This window comes from Sinocyclocheilus grahami, unplaced genomic scaffold (assembly GCF_001515645.1).
Source record: "Sinocyclocheilus grahami isolate Dianchi unplaced genomic scaffold, SAMN03320097.WGS_v1.1 scaffold275.1, whole genome shotgun sequence".
In the NCBI taxonomy this organism is placed as follows: Eukaryota; Metazoa; Chordata; class Actinopteri; order Cypriniformes; family Cyprinidae; genus Sinocyclocheilus; species Sinocyclocheilus grahami.
The window spans coordinates 803991-818768 of record NW_015505454.1 but is presented as its reverse complement, the minus strand read 5'-3'; the positions used below and the strand labels follow the sequence as shown (position 1 = coordinate 818768).

The following is a 14778-nucleotide window of genomic DNA, read 5'->3' as shown; positions in this document are numbered from 1 at the left end:
CCTGAGCGCTTGTGTCAGTGACTGTCTATCATCCCGAGCCCATCAATGTGCTGTGGCAGCCATTCGTCACTTTGAGTTACCGTGCTTACTGTCGCCGGTCACAGCACAAACGGGGAAGTTGTGGCCTAATGGTTAGCGAGTCGGACTCATAACCCAAAGGTTGTGGGTTCGAGTCTCGTACCGGCAGGGATTGTAGGTGGGGGGAGTGAATGGACAGCGCTCTCTCCCACCTTCAATACCATGACTTAGGTGCCCTTGAGCAAGGCACCGAACCCCCAACTGCTCCCCGGGCGCCGCAGCATAAATGGCTGCCCACTGCTCCGGGTGTGTGTTCACGGTTTGTGTGTGTTCACTGCTGTGTGTGTGCACTTTGGATGGGTAAATGCTGAGCACTAATTCCGAGTATGGGTCACCATACTTGGCCACATGTCACGTCAAAAAAAAAAAAACACTGACACTCAGGTTTCGCCTTTGACTATCACCATGGTGATCCTGAAAAACACAATACACGTTATGCAACGGCAAAGAGAGATCAGATACGCAGCTTAGGTCTATTTGTTGATCACCAAAGCCGCTGTAGCAGTACACCAGATTTTCTTAGCATATGGGTGCGAAACTATATGCGTGCGTTGTTTGTGATTGACAGTCCTACTGAGGCAAGGCCAGGTGGCGTCCTGTTGTAAATTTGCTTCTACCTTTCTCTACGCACTCGTCCCTCCCAGCTACAACCTGTCATGCTTGACAGCACACACAAAGGAGGAGAAGAGAGAGAGAGGCAGGGGAATGAGGATTAAAAAGAAAGAGATAAAAAAACTTTAAAAGATGAAATTAAAGAAAAGAAGATGAGCTGACAGCAGCTTGTGAGAAGGTATTGTCTGATGGGGAAATGTATCTGTGAAAGGGAGGCTTTGATCACTAGAGGACAGAGAGAAGGGGGGAGAAAACGGCACTCTTCAGATGGCTGAGAGACTGCAGGAAAATAACTAGACCTGCAATTACAGGAGGGGAAACAACACTAGTGCTAATGACTCTGCAAAATAGATGCTGGGAGGGTCAGTGACAGGAGGATCTCTTGTTTGGGTTTCTGATACTCTTTGTACTGGCACTTTATTGTAGATGAGCTCATAAAAGTTGTGTACAGGAACTAGACTAGAGATTTAATCTGTTTACACTACCATTCAAAAGTTTGACGTCAGTACAATTATTTTTTTCTTTTTTGAAAGAAGCAAGGACGCTTTAAATTGATCAAAAGCGACAGGAAAGGCATTTGTAATGTTACAAAAGATTTCTATTTCAATTAAAGGGGTCATATGATGCTGCTAAAAATAACATTATTTTGTGTATTTGGTGTAATGAAATGTGTTTGTGGTTTAAGGTTTAAAAAACACATTATTTTCCACATACTGTACATTATTGTTTCTCCTCTATGCCCCGCCTTTCTGAAACGCGTCGATTTTTACAAAACTCATCGGTCTGAAAAGCGAGGTGTGCTGTGATTGGCCAGCTATCCAGTGCGTTGTGATTGGCCGAATACCTCAAGCGTGAGACGGAAATGTTTCAACAAATCGGCATATTACAATGATTTCTGAAGGATCACGTGACACTGAAGGCTAGAGTAATACAGGAAAATTGCATTTTAAAATATATTAAAATATAAAATAGTTATTTTAACTTGTAATAATATTTCACAATTTTACCCGTCTCTACAGTATTTATGTTCAAATAAATGCAGCCTTGTTATGCATAAAAGACTTCTTTCAAAAATATTATTAAAGTCTTTCTGGCCTCAAACTTGTGGACAGTTTGGATGTGTATGTGACCAGAAACATAAGATTTTAAGGAACAACAGGATCACAGTGGATTAGTATGGAAGAACAGTTCCTATTTCCCAGGATGCTATTACCTGTTGAATTGTTTTGAATTGCAATTCAGTCAATTCCACTTTCTGTCCTTGCCATTCACATTCCAATTTGACTTCCTGTGGTATGTGGCCAATTCTAGTCAAATTCCAAGTCATGAATGGAAAGGTATTTGGATCCTAAAAATCATTTGAGGTGCTCTTCAACAACATTTCTTGTCATTTCTTGAACATCCCTGTCAATATAAGTGGCGAAAGACCAAAACTACAATTAAAAAGGGAGAAGTGAAAGCTCCAACAGAGAGAGAGAGACATTTGTGTGGGTGTGTCTCTGGGATCTGGGGGTGAAGGATGGTACAGAGAAACCGCTGATGGGTGAGGTCCGAGATAATCAGCCTTATTTAAGGATTTGTGGTGTGTGTGTGTGTGCTGAGCGTTGCTTCAGTGCTCTTCTATAGCTCTGTGGCACTTTGATAAGCAGAGCGGCTCGCTGCTGGTGGGGGAACTCATGAGGGGGCCTGTCTGATGAGGACCTGCCGCTGTCTGCGTGGGGTCTCTGACTGGAACATGGCCTTTGATGTCTCTCTCCTTTCTTTTCCCCCCCTCTCTCTGTGTCTCTCATTCTTTCTTTTTCTTTAACCCCCTCTGGCTTAACACAAGAGCATTCAAGTGGCCAATGTTCCACTTGAGTGTACTTCTGTATTGACAAGTATCTGCTGAAGTGTGACCTGCCTCTCTGTTGTGTTAATTCAGGCTGAATTGCTTATGAGTTTGGCCTTTTTTAATGCCCTTTTCCTTTTTGGTGAACTCCTGTGGTTTTAATCTTTTCACGGATGGTTTAAACAATTTGTGTTTGTATCTAAACTGTAGGTGTATGTTTATGTTAGAGCTTGGGTGTCAGAAATGTACACTTGTGAGAATGTGGTTCGGAGTGCAAGGGAGAGTAGAGGAAATGGAAAAAGAGTCAAGCTGAGGTTTGTGTGTGTGTGTGTGTGTGTGTGTGTCGACTCTGATGGAGGTCAAACAGCACCTGTCAACAGCCTTGCTGCTTTAATGTGACATATTAATGTGACCTGCCAATGCCAGTAAGTCACTACACATTGCACATGTGCGCATATTTATAAGCCTCCATAAATTCAAGTGGCTTGTGAAAAATTTTATCTCCTCTCATGCCCAGAACTGCTGAGTTGCTTCATAAAGCTTTGAGCAAACATTTTTTTCCTACCGGTTGTAAAATTGTTGTGGCTTTTTTTTTTTACCTCACTTATGATTAATATATATTTATATATTTCTGTAGCCTACAATCTGATCAGACATATTCAGATGCAATGTCTATACAGAGGCTTCAGTTATATCAAACGGCTCAATTAATTAAAGGTAAAAAACCTGGACTAATTTATCCTTGCCATCTCCTACTTATTAATTAGCCTCACTGATCACTGTATTAATTATCAGATCATCTCAGTTATGTGCATAAATGAGGTCTTACTGGAATTTTAAGTCGGAGACCACAAATGATATTGCTTCTATTTTGCATTTTCTCATTTATTACAATTTTCATTGTGAATTATGCCGCCAGCATAACTTTTGAGCGAAAAGTTTAATTTCAAAGTCTTAATACAGTAACTTCCCATCTTAACAATGGCACACACCTTGTGAAGATCCTAGATCATGTATTTTTCACAACTCAACTGTCAAATTTCGAAACCGTTCTATGGAGCTTTTGTCTACTGAAAGTTTTTTTTTAGGAAAGATGTTTTGTCAATCGGACAACTGGTATGTTGTGTACACTGAACACACTGTGCTTCTGTCCCTCACTGCTTTGTTTTCATTTCTGTCAAAAATTAAATATGGTGCTACCCTGTTAAAACCTGATGATTATTTGAGAATGAGCCAAGGCACATCTTGTGCTGCACTGAAAAAATATTTGACCGTCTGTACACTGAAAAAAATAACTTGTAGGATTTACTTTAAAAAATCTTCATAACAATTTTCACTAACACATTTAAGTAAATTTTACTGCTACTGTTCTGTACAATCTAATTACTATTGAACTTAACATTCATAAAAAAGTACATATTACATAATTATATATAATTTCACATATAGAATTAAGTCAAATTTACTTACCTAAGTTTGAGTAATTTTTACTTAGTCAAAGCTTACTTGGCAATACTTTGATTTAACTTAATATAGTACTTAATTAAACAATGCTTTTAAAGTGTATGTTACTTAGAAACATCTATGTAAATAATACAATAGATATCATGTAGACACCATATCTACATAATTAGTAATGCGGCACTCATCCGAAAAACAGAGACTTAAATACTTGGTATGCAATATACAATGACGGTATAAATGTGTCATTTTGAGTAGAAAATGAACTCCAGATATAACAAAATCGCAAGTTACTTACTTATAAAACAGTGTACGGCTGGAAAACAGGAATAAAATCTACATTATTTATTCATGCCCCAGTGCATGATGGGAACACCAGTATTAGAAAAGCTGAGTAGGTTTTACTTAATTTTATAACGTTTATATTTATACTTTAACTTCTACAAGCTTAAAATTAGTACCAATACAGAATTTTCAGCTTTTTTAAAAATTATTGCCTGAACTAACTTTTTCATGTATAAATTACATTTGTTTTTCATTACATTAGTATCTATTTTCTTCACCACAGAATAATTTTTATCGGTGTACAAAGTTTACATGATCAATGTCACAAATTTCTTATTTGAGTAAAGACCTAGAAGTAGTGCAGAATCTTATGTTTCTTCTTGATTTTCCATCATAAAGTTTTTGTTTTAAATTGTTCGAAATTCTAAAATCTTCAGCTAATGTGATCTTAGAACGTTTTTCCTGAAAATGGGCTCCTATCTCACCTCTGCTGTTTGATAATTCAGAACATACTCAATGTTTCAACTTTATTCCCATAAATTTCTGATCATCAGAATAGGTACAACAGGAAAAGGCAGGTACGTCAGATAGATTTGCAAGCTCTAGTACGAAAAGAATACAGTTAGTCTGCTCTCTCGTAGTCTTTGTCTATGTAATTTTCTCTGCTCTCCTCAATCCTCTCCCCCTGAAGTGAATGAGGTGGATGCAGTTTGACAGATCGACAGGGTTCAACCTCCTGACAGAGTTTCAGCCTGGAAAGCGCAATGACTTCAGACATGCCCTCGAGCAGAGAGAGGTTACACAAACTGGCCCCTAACCACCAACGCTAATCACAAACTTACAGTCCTCTGCCATAATTAATGTCACACATGTGCTTTACTGCTGTTATCTGCCCTACATCAAAACAGAAACATAAATAAAAGAAATGCCTGAACCCCATGAGGTAGAGGTTCAAATGAACTCTGACAGCTCGACACACAATATGGCATCCGTAATGTGATTACGGCCGTATGGCACTCGCTGCCTACACTCACAGCTCTCTGAGGGAAAGTCTGGACTGGCAATGCCAAACATATTACCACAAGAAAGAGGTAAGAGGGCTTTTTAGCCACTAGAGTTTACGTTTGGATGTTTCATGCTTTAGGATGCCTGCGGATGACGCAAATGTTGAATCAAAACATGCTTGATCACTAACACATGTGGAAAGACCCAGAGAGGATGAGAGAGTTGATGACTCTCTAAGGTATATTATGAATCTTTCGAAGTTAAAATGGATTGGTTTGTAGCTTAAGATTATTTCAGATTTCCTGGCTTGCCCTGCTTTAGCAAGGTTGGAGAGTTGTCAAAAAACGAAGGGCAAAACGGAAGGCAATGAACTGGCTGTCACACCTGTGAAAAAGTAAAATGGAGAGAAATGGAAAGAAAGAGAGAGAGGGTGGAGGGAGCAAGACAGGAAAAATGGCTCTTGCTGTTAAGTCCAGCAGGACATCCAATAAAAATTCTTCAAAAGTCCACAGCTGACATTGAAAAATAGCAAAAGTATAAAGTGGGGCAGGGTAAATAAAGAGGGGTTATTATATTTGGCAGGACAGGACTGCATTTTGAAACGAGCTGACAGTAAGAAAGGGAGAGAAAGAAAGAAAAGTACTGTGGCCATGTTATGAAACAGATCAGATGGTAATACAATGGTACTTTGATATTAACATGGTACTGGATGATTAACATTAACTTTCCAGTCATCTAACACTGATTAAATGTACATTTTTCTAAAAAACTGACAATTTAACACTTAAATATAATCTCAAAATCAATTTTTCATATACGTCAGAACGACGTGGTGCCTAAATTAATTTGCTGAATTTAAAATGATTATTTTTTATATTTTGTATCATTGTCAAAATAAAATTTTAATATAGCCATTTACCAGTTATTGGCCATAACTTAAAGGGGTCATTGGATGCTACAAGCACTTTTACACGTTGTTTGAACTGAAATGTGTGTTGGCAGTGTGTGTACACAACCACCCTATAATGATAAAAATCCACAGTGTTTTTTTTGTTAATCTACTAAAATCTTTACCCCTTTCTCAAATCGAGCCGATCTCAGATGCCTGTCTGTGTGACGTCACACAAACAGGCCCCTCCCACGATAGTTTGATTGACAGTATCAGCACAGACTGGACTGGTGTCTTACCTTAGACCCACCCTGAGTGAGCTGTCATCAGTCTGCCATTGTTTCACCGCCGGAGCAGATGTAGACAAGAATGAATCCTAAGCGATTGAGGTGTTCTGTTGTTGGATGTAATAATGAACATAGCAGTCGTCATTTACTCCCGACATCTGAGCCGCTGAAGACGCAGTGGATTACATTTGTTTCTTGAAGGGAATGCGCCCCCGATCTACCTAAATACGTCTATGTTTGCACGAATCATTCGTGATCCAGCTTCACCTACAGAAGAAGTGAGTATTAGGTTTTTTTAATGAATCTTTGCAAATCGCCTTTCCTAGTAATTAATTAATTACATTTTTTAAATTTAATTAATTTATGCATTTAGCAGACTCACAGTGCATTCAGGCTATACATTTTTTACCAGTAGGTGTGTTCCCTAGGAATTGAACCCATGACCTTTTGCGCTGTTAACGCAAAGCTCTACCACTGAGCCACAGGAATAATGTGCTAATTAGCAAGTTTCACAATGAATGCAGCTAAAGTAAACAGTCCCTCAGCCAGCAGCTCGGAAGAGAGGGGCTGGGTCAGCAGAGCTCATTAACATTTAAAGGAAAATACTACAAAATGGCTTGCTCTGAAAAGAGCTGTTTTTGACAGGGTAAAAAAGGTGTTTTTTACACTACCATTGAGAAATTTTAACCAAACTATGTTACAGACTTTTCATTAATACCTTAAAGAATCACATCAACTTGTGGAAAATGGGCATCCGATGACCCCTTTAAAAGTAACCATTGGCCAAAATGTTAATATTGATGCTTCCCTATATTTACATATTAAACCACAGTGTTATGCCAAGTTGCATGTACACCGATTGTACTTCTTCTCACACAGCCAAGCTACACCGCTACTTTTTCTGTTGCTTGTTAATGAAACACTGTTTTGAAAACAACTGAGCTATTGTAATGTATCTCAAAAAATAATTTAAAAAAAGTTAATTTCTCGTCGGCACTGTTCAGCAATGGTTATCCTCTCTTCTCATAGAGTGTGTGCTTTTGAGTCATATGCTGAATGAACAGTGATAGCATTGGTTTTAAGAAGAGAGACGTGAGTAATGTTTGCATGGCAGCCTTTGAACTGGGAGTGTGTTTTACAGCCCAAAAGGAAGGTATTATTCTGCCAAACAGAGCAAATCCTTTAGTCTCCAGAAATTACAATAATTCTTCAGCACTGTTTTAAAATGTGTCAACAGCTATGGAGATGGGCTGCATTTGCCAGCGGTCTAGCTTTGCTCAGTTCTCCTCCCCCATTTCTTACCCAATAACATGTTAAATGCTCCGCTATCATGACCTGCTTCTCTCTCTCCCTCTCTCTGAACAGCCAAAGCTCACAAACCCAAAGTCCCTAATAAAAGAAAATGAATGCTATCTATCATTTTCTCTTTTCACATCCAACCCTGTTAAACACATGCTCACACAATTTCTGGATCAGATGTTTGTTGTGGCAGAGGTGAGTGACAGGCTGAAATTGTGGCGTTGTGACTGAAGAAATGTTGTCACATGAAAAGTTCACACTGACAGCAATCTGTAGCAGCAAAGCGATGAAAAGTCAGACATTTTCAGAGAGCATTTGAGGTGATGCGATGTGGCAGTGTCACAAAGCTGAGGAAAGTTTAACTTTATGCCTGTGAGACAGGCTACTGGAATAATACTCAGTACTGAGGTTTAGCATCTGCAAAATGGATAAGTTGGTGTTACTGTGAGCTATTTCTTGGTTCTGGTTTGTGTGAAAGTATGTGTGGAAAACCATATCTGAAATTGTCAGCATTACAAATGAGTCTGATTGTCCATTCATAATTCATCTTGTTCATGATGCATTATGCACTGGAACAATTTCTGTAAAAGAATATACATTTTTAGCGGAATTGAGTTTTATTGTTATTTTTTGTGATCATATTTTAAAGGTCCCATATTGTCAAAACTTAAATTTCCTGGCTTTTTTCACGATAACTGAGGTCTAGGGGCTATTTAACTACAATATAAATTTCAAAACAGTCAGTCCCCAGTAAAATGCATACAGCCTGCATAAAGTAGCTGTGATTTTTCACAAACTGTTGTGACTTCCATAAAAAGTTGACATCATAACTACACAGTCACTGCCTTCAGTCACCACCCCGAGCACCGCCCACCGTCCCACTCTCCTTTTGCCAAACCCCCAGACAACATCGCATCCATGCTATTGCTGAGGAACAACAACACGGAAACATGTGGAAAAGGTTCACTTTAACCACGAAACCAGATCGGCCGACCTGTAACGTTACACTCTCACTCAAAGGATGGATGATCTGACAGGATTGTTACTATGAGGTGATCACATCTAACGTGTATAGTAAAGACAAACTCACCGTGTCTATCTAGTCGTGATGATGTATATACATTTCAGTTTCAGCAGGAAACTATTTTTACAGCTACATTATTGTTCCACACACAATCACAACAATGTATATACAATTACAAATGATTATATATAAATCGTCAGAGTTTGTTTTACGCACATGCACAGAGACATTATTTCATACACGACATGTCGTGAGATGCAAGAAACATAGACGTATGGCAAGAAATCTGTAGACGCAGCAAAATCCAACAAGATGATATTTTAAGCTCCTTATGTAGCCGAACCTGCGCTGGTTTCAATGGTTCGCCTCCAGTTTCCCCTTTTTTTGCTGCCTCCAGCTAGTGCTGTGACATCGGCTGACCCTAGTTACCTGTTGGTGGCCTGGCCGTGTGTCACTCAGAAAACTACAGACCAATCAGAAGAGAGGCTCATGAATATTAATTAGACAGGCCAAAATCGACTTGTTCTCAGCAGAGTACTTATTGGTACTAGGTATTGGTACTTATACCGCAAATGTATATTCTTAAGGACATCAAGACTTAAAATAAAACTCCAGAAAGGTGTAAAATATGTGACCTTTAACAGCTATGGCCAGTTGTCCCTACAAATAACACTATAGGGCAATTAACAGAAGAAACTCCCTCTGTGAACAACAAAGTAGCGATTTGGCAACCTTAACCAATACAATTGTTGAATGTGTGAATAGCGTGTTATTCAGGACAGCAATGGGCTTTTCCCACATGAAACTGTTAACCCAGTATCATTCCTAATGATGCTTAATGCAATACTGGAATATTTTGTGCTGTGTATCACATTTATATTACATTTACATTTATGAGAAGGCGCCTTCATCCAAAGCAACTTACAAATGAGGAGCATCAGAAGCAATTTGTCCTAATTTGTCATTCACACTACTCGTACTTTACCCTGGGTAAACTGATTTTTTCATTTCACACCGTACTTTTGAAAACCCTGGTTTATTGTTATTTGCATATTTATGAGGTTAATAATAACATTGATTGTTTGTCTATCTGTGGAAATGTTGCCATAGCATCTGAACACTTTCATGACTGTATTAAGCACATTAATCTTTGATGAGGAAATCTCTCTGATTGGCTTTCTGTAGGTAAATAGCTTGCCTTGACATTTCAGACTACTGTATACACTACTGTTCAAAAGTTTGGGGTCAGCATGATTTTTAAAGGGGTCATATGATGCGATTTCAAGTTTTCCTTTCTCTTTGGAGTGTTATAAGCTCTTGGTGCATAAAGAAGATCTGTAAAGTTGCAAAGACTAAAGTCTCAAATCCAAAGCGATATTCTTTATAAAAGTTAGGAGTCAACCACGCCTACCTAAAACTGCTCATTCTAACACGCCCCCACATGTCTACTTCACTATGTGGAAATATTAGCATAATGTCACCCAAATGTGCATGCAAAGAAAGAAGGCGTGGTTTCAGGAACAGCAGTAGTGTTGATGCAGCCATGTCAGGGAGACGCTGTGTATTTCAGTGCGAAAGCAAAGCCACTTTATTTGGCCTTCTGGAAGTAGATGCAATTAAGAATCATTGGTTAAGATTTATTTACAACAGAACAGCACAACCCAGATGTTCGAATTTGTGCAACGCATTTTATGGATGACAGTTTTTTGAACCTAGAAGATTACAAGGCTGGCTGTGCACAAAGGCTATTTCTAAAAAATAAAATAAAAAGGGTCAATTCCGACTTTGCTATGACAATCTGGCGCTTCTGAATCAGCTACTGTAAGTATGTTTTGTTATTAGTTTAAGTATTTGCTATTGACTGTTGTAACGCGTCGGGTGTGTGTGTGAGGGGAACAGGGTCACATCACAGGAGAGTGAACTGCCTGTCAGAAATCATAGCACGTCAGCTGTCTTAACCACGGCTTTTGTACTGCATCATCACTGTGTCTGTCACACAACTCTGTTGCCCTTTTGGCTTGAACTGATGGTAAAACTAATGACATTTTTAACTGTCTTGATATTTACTTTGAAAGCTGACGGTCGCGATTATGGTAAGGGGCATTACATTTCCGACACGTGCTTGTAGTGTTCTGCCAATCACAATGCACTGGGTCAGCTGACCAATCAGAGCAGACTGCGCTTGTCAAAGGAGGGGGCTTTGTTGAAAACGACGTGTTTGAGAGAGGCGGGGCATAGAGGACCTACAATAATGTACAGTATTTGAAAAATAATGTGTTTTTTTAACATTAAAGCATGTCAACATATTCTGTTACACCAAATACACAAAATAATGATCTTTAAAATAGCATCATATAACCCCTTTAATGTGAAATACATTAATGTTGTGAAATATTATTATAATTTAAGATGACAGTTTTCTGTTTTATTATATTTTAATATGTAATTGATTCCTGTGATGGCAAAACTGAATTTTCAGCATAAATGTCTTTACTGTCACATTTGATTAATTAAATCTGTCCTTGCTGAATAAAAATTTTCATTTATTTCAAATCTTTCTAACCCCTAACTTTTGAAAGGTAGTGCTTTTTTTGGCACAGTCTCTGGAGCAGGTTTACATAACCCTAGATTAACTGCTTTATAAAAATTACAAACATAAAAACATTTCTTTACCCAGGTTTAAAAGTAGCTTTAACCTTAGGTTAAGTGCAGTGTGAAAGACTAAGAAAGACACAGGCACATTAACAGCTTCTGATGTGTCCATTCTGAAATAATGGAAAGAATTGAAGGAAAATACACATTAGAACCTGTTAATATCAGCCTGCTGGTAGCATGCTTAGACATAAGGTGGTTGTCCTTGCCCCTGTTAGCCTCCAGCTTAGGGAACGATGAGAACTGAATGGAACGGGCAATTCCTCCTTTAGCCATCATGAAGTGCAGAGAGCTCTTCGAATGCCATTCATTTTTCTTTGTCGTGCTCAATGTGCTCAACAACACAACATGTCATACATGACATTATGGCTTTGTGTGTCACGGCCTACTACATGTTTTATTCATAAAGTCAAACAATGACTTTGTGTGTTAACCTGAGGTTGAGTTGTACTTGAATGTCTGAGATCTTTTGAAGAACAATAGAGGTGTGTTCTGGGGACAGGAAGGTTTCATATAGCAGCAAACTAAAGGTGAAGTGAAGCATACTGTTCATGGCGTACGTGTGTGTGGGCTTACCGCCTTGGCTGCAGGCCACCTCGTCAAAGTCACTTACTCAAACTCTTAGTGACGCGTGTAGCTCCAAGCACCTTGGCTTAAGTTACAGTTCCAGTAATAGAGAAGAAAGGCCTCATACTTGCTGTTTGGCATCGATAATAATATCTTAGTTGCACTTCATCTCTCCCTCTCACTTTCTCTCGCTCTCTTTTTCTACTCGTTCTCATCTCCAGAAGCTTGCTGCAAACATCCACCCCGTGCTTGACTGTTAAACTAAAGAGACAGTTTGCTGACAGGCCTTCTACCGGTGAACTACAAGCCAACAAGGAAGAGTTATGAAAATATGCTGTCTGTCGACTCTTATGCACTTTAAAACTCCTCTTTACGTGAAGGGAAGAATGCGTGTGTTGGTGTGTTTGCGCCGTTCAAAGCAAAAGTGAGAGTACCTCACCGGAGCGTGAATGACTTATTCATCGAAACTTACCACAGATCGTCCCGGGTAACATCTTTGATCAGGCTGATGTGCTAATACGCGGTAGGCTTGGAATAAATGCATCTTTCACTTCTGACTCTCTTTCTCCTTTTAATAGGCTTCCTTCAGTTTTACAGCGCTGTTCAAATGAGAGCTGGTGACAGGGATGTCAACAGCAGTTTGTTTCGCGCTACGCGGGAGAACAGTACCCTTCTCTGTTTCACCCCGGACCTCTCCGCCAAGCGCTCTAACCGTCTTCTTGACGGTATTACTGTCAATCTCCCAAGCATTGTAGTGACGTAAGGAATCACCCCCAAGACACCGCCGCATTCTCCGAACCTACCTTCACCCTGCTGTCAGAAGGAATAGGACGTTAACGTGCCGTGACCATGCCAAACCACCACAAGAGATGGGCCGTGGGGGGTTGGGGTGAAGGGGTTTGTGAAGGCGCTCTGCCACATAAGTCGCCGGCATGCTCTCGTATTGATAAGCTTTCATTCTAGCATATTCTCCCAAGCACAGCTGGGATCAGCTCCACTGTTTCTGTACATTTTGATTTACACAGCAAATATAACTCATTGGGTTAATGGACGGAATATTTTTCTCCTACAGCAATCGGTCTTGACTTTAAATCCTCATTGGAGGTTAATCTATAGCTCTATCCCTCCCGTCTCTTCTAAGTCACTTATGGTAAATTATGGCACTGCGTATGAAAAATCCCCACCGTATAGACCAAACCGTGATAAATCTTCAAGAACATCCCCCTTCGCTTGGAAAAAAAATGACCTCCTCGTTACCGAATCCCGCCTGGAAGAAGAAAGACAACCTTCTGTAATAAATGTAAACCATGAAAGGAGGGGAAAAAGTTTGCATGTGGCAGAGGGATTGATTTTTGTGATGAATTAGTTAGTGCGCTTTCAACTGTCAAGCTGTTAATTTATGAGTGTGCAAACTTCCAAGTGTTTGGCTTGGCCGTTTAGCTCTGCCTTCCCTCAGCTCTCTGAGGTGACTGTAAAATGAAATATGGAGGCAGCGTGTTACTGTTTTATTTATTTCACTGCCTGGAGCTCTCACACAGCTATTTGTTCAAATACTCCAGAGTGCCGTGGAGAGCTTGATTCCTGCTCACATTAATAAAGATAATATTTTGCAGACCGAGTATAATGGTCGAAATGTCACCTCTAACAACACTCTCTCTCAGATCATAACTTAACAGCAGTCCTTTTTATTTGCTAGGGTTTTCTACCTGGTTTCAATAAATTTTTTTCTCAGTGTTTGCACATATAAGGTTGTCCAAATGTCACCTAAAGTAATTTGGAAGTTTTAGTTGTCAAGGTGTTTTAGGACCTAAGGTGTAATTTCTCTTGACAATGCTCTCTTAAAGGGATAGATCACCCAAAACCGAAAATGCTGTCATCGTTTACTCACTATCATGACTTTTCAAACCTGTATGACCATCGTTCTTCTGTGGAACACAACAGAAGATATTTTACAGAATGTTTGAGCCATTTTTGAAAAAGCAACATTGGACTCCATTGACTTTCATGGTATGTAATGGTGTTGTTATTTTTAACTAAAACGGTTAGAAAAAATTTTAAATAAAAAAAAACGTGAACATTTTGTTTTGGCAAAAATGAAATAACATAAGTTTGGAATAAGTTGAAATATCAAAATGACTAAGACTGAAATAAAAAATAAAAATAGGAAAAATTACAAAAGCACATAACAAAATAATTGAAACAATCTAAAATTAAAATGAAAAACTAAAAACATATAAAAACAAAGCTAAAGTTAATGCTAAAAATATATATATATAAAAAAAATGTCAATTCAAAATTTGAATGAACACTATAATAGTATATAAATAATTTTAAACTTGCACTATTAAGGACTATATATATACAGTGGGTACGGAAAGTATTCAGACCCCCTTAAATTTTTCACTCTTTGTTATATTGCAGCCATTTGCTAAAATCATTTAAGTTAATTTTTTTCCTCATTAATGTACACACAGCCCTCCATATTGACAGAATTGTTGACATTTTTGCAGATTTATTAAAAAAGAAAAACTGAAATATCACATGGTCCTAAGTATTCAGACCCTTTGCTCAGTATTTAGTAGAAGCACCCTTTTGATCTAATACAGCCATGAGTCTTTTTGGGAAAGATGCAACAAGTTTTTCACACCTGGTGTAATGGGGTTCTTTAGTAGGGCAGGAAGAAGTTGGAGTCAGCGTGACTGAGGCTCGGGTAATTTATTGAGCGTCCCGTAGGAAACCGCGAATACAAGCAGGCGCTCTGGCACTGCAAAACAAACAAAACTTATATAGC

General features: G+C 38.8%; 1 long non-coding RNA gene across 1 annotated transcript in view; it reads left to right on the top strand.

Moving 5' to 3' along the window:
- LOC107599935 (uncharacterized) overlaps positions 1 to 14778 on the top strand; it is a 65738-nt gene that overhangs the window by 30328 nt on the left and 20632 nt on the right. The gene's annotated exons all lie outside the window — the stretch shown is intronic.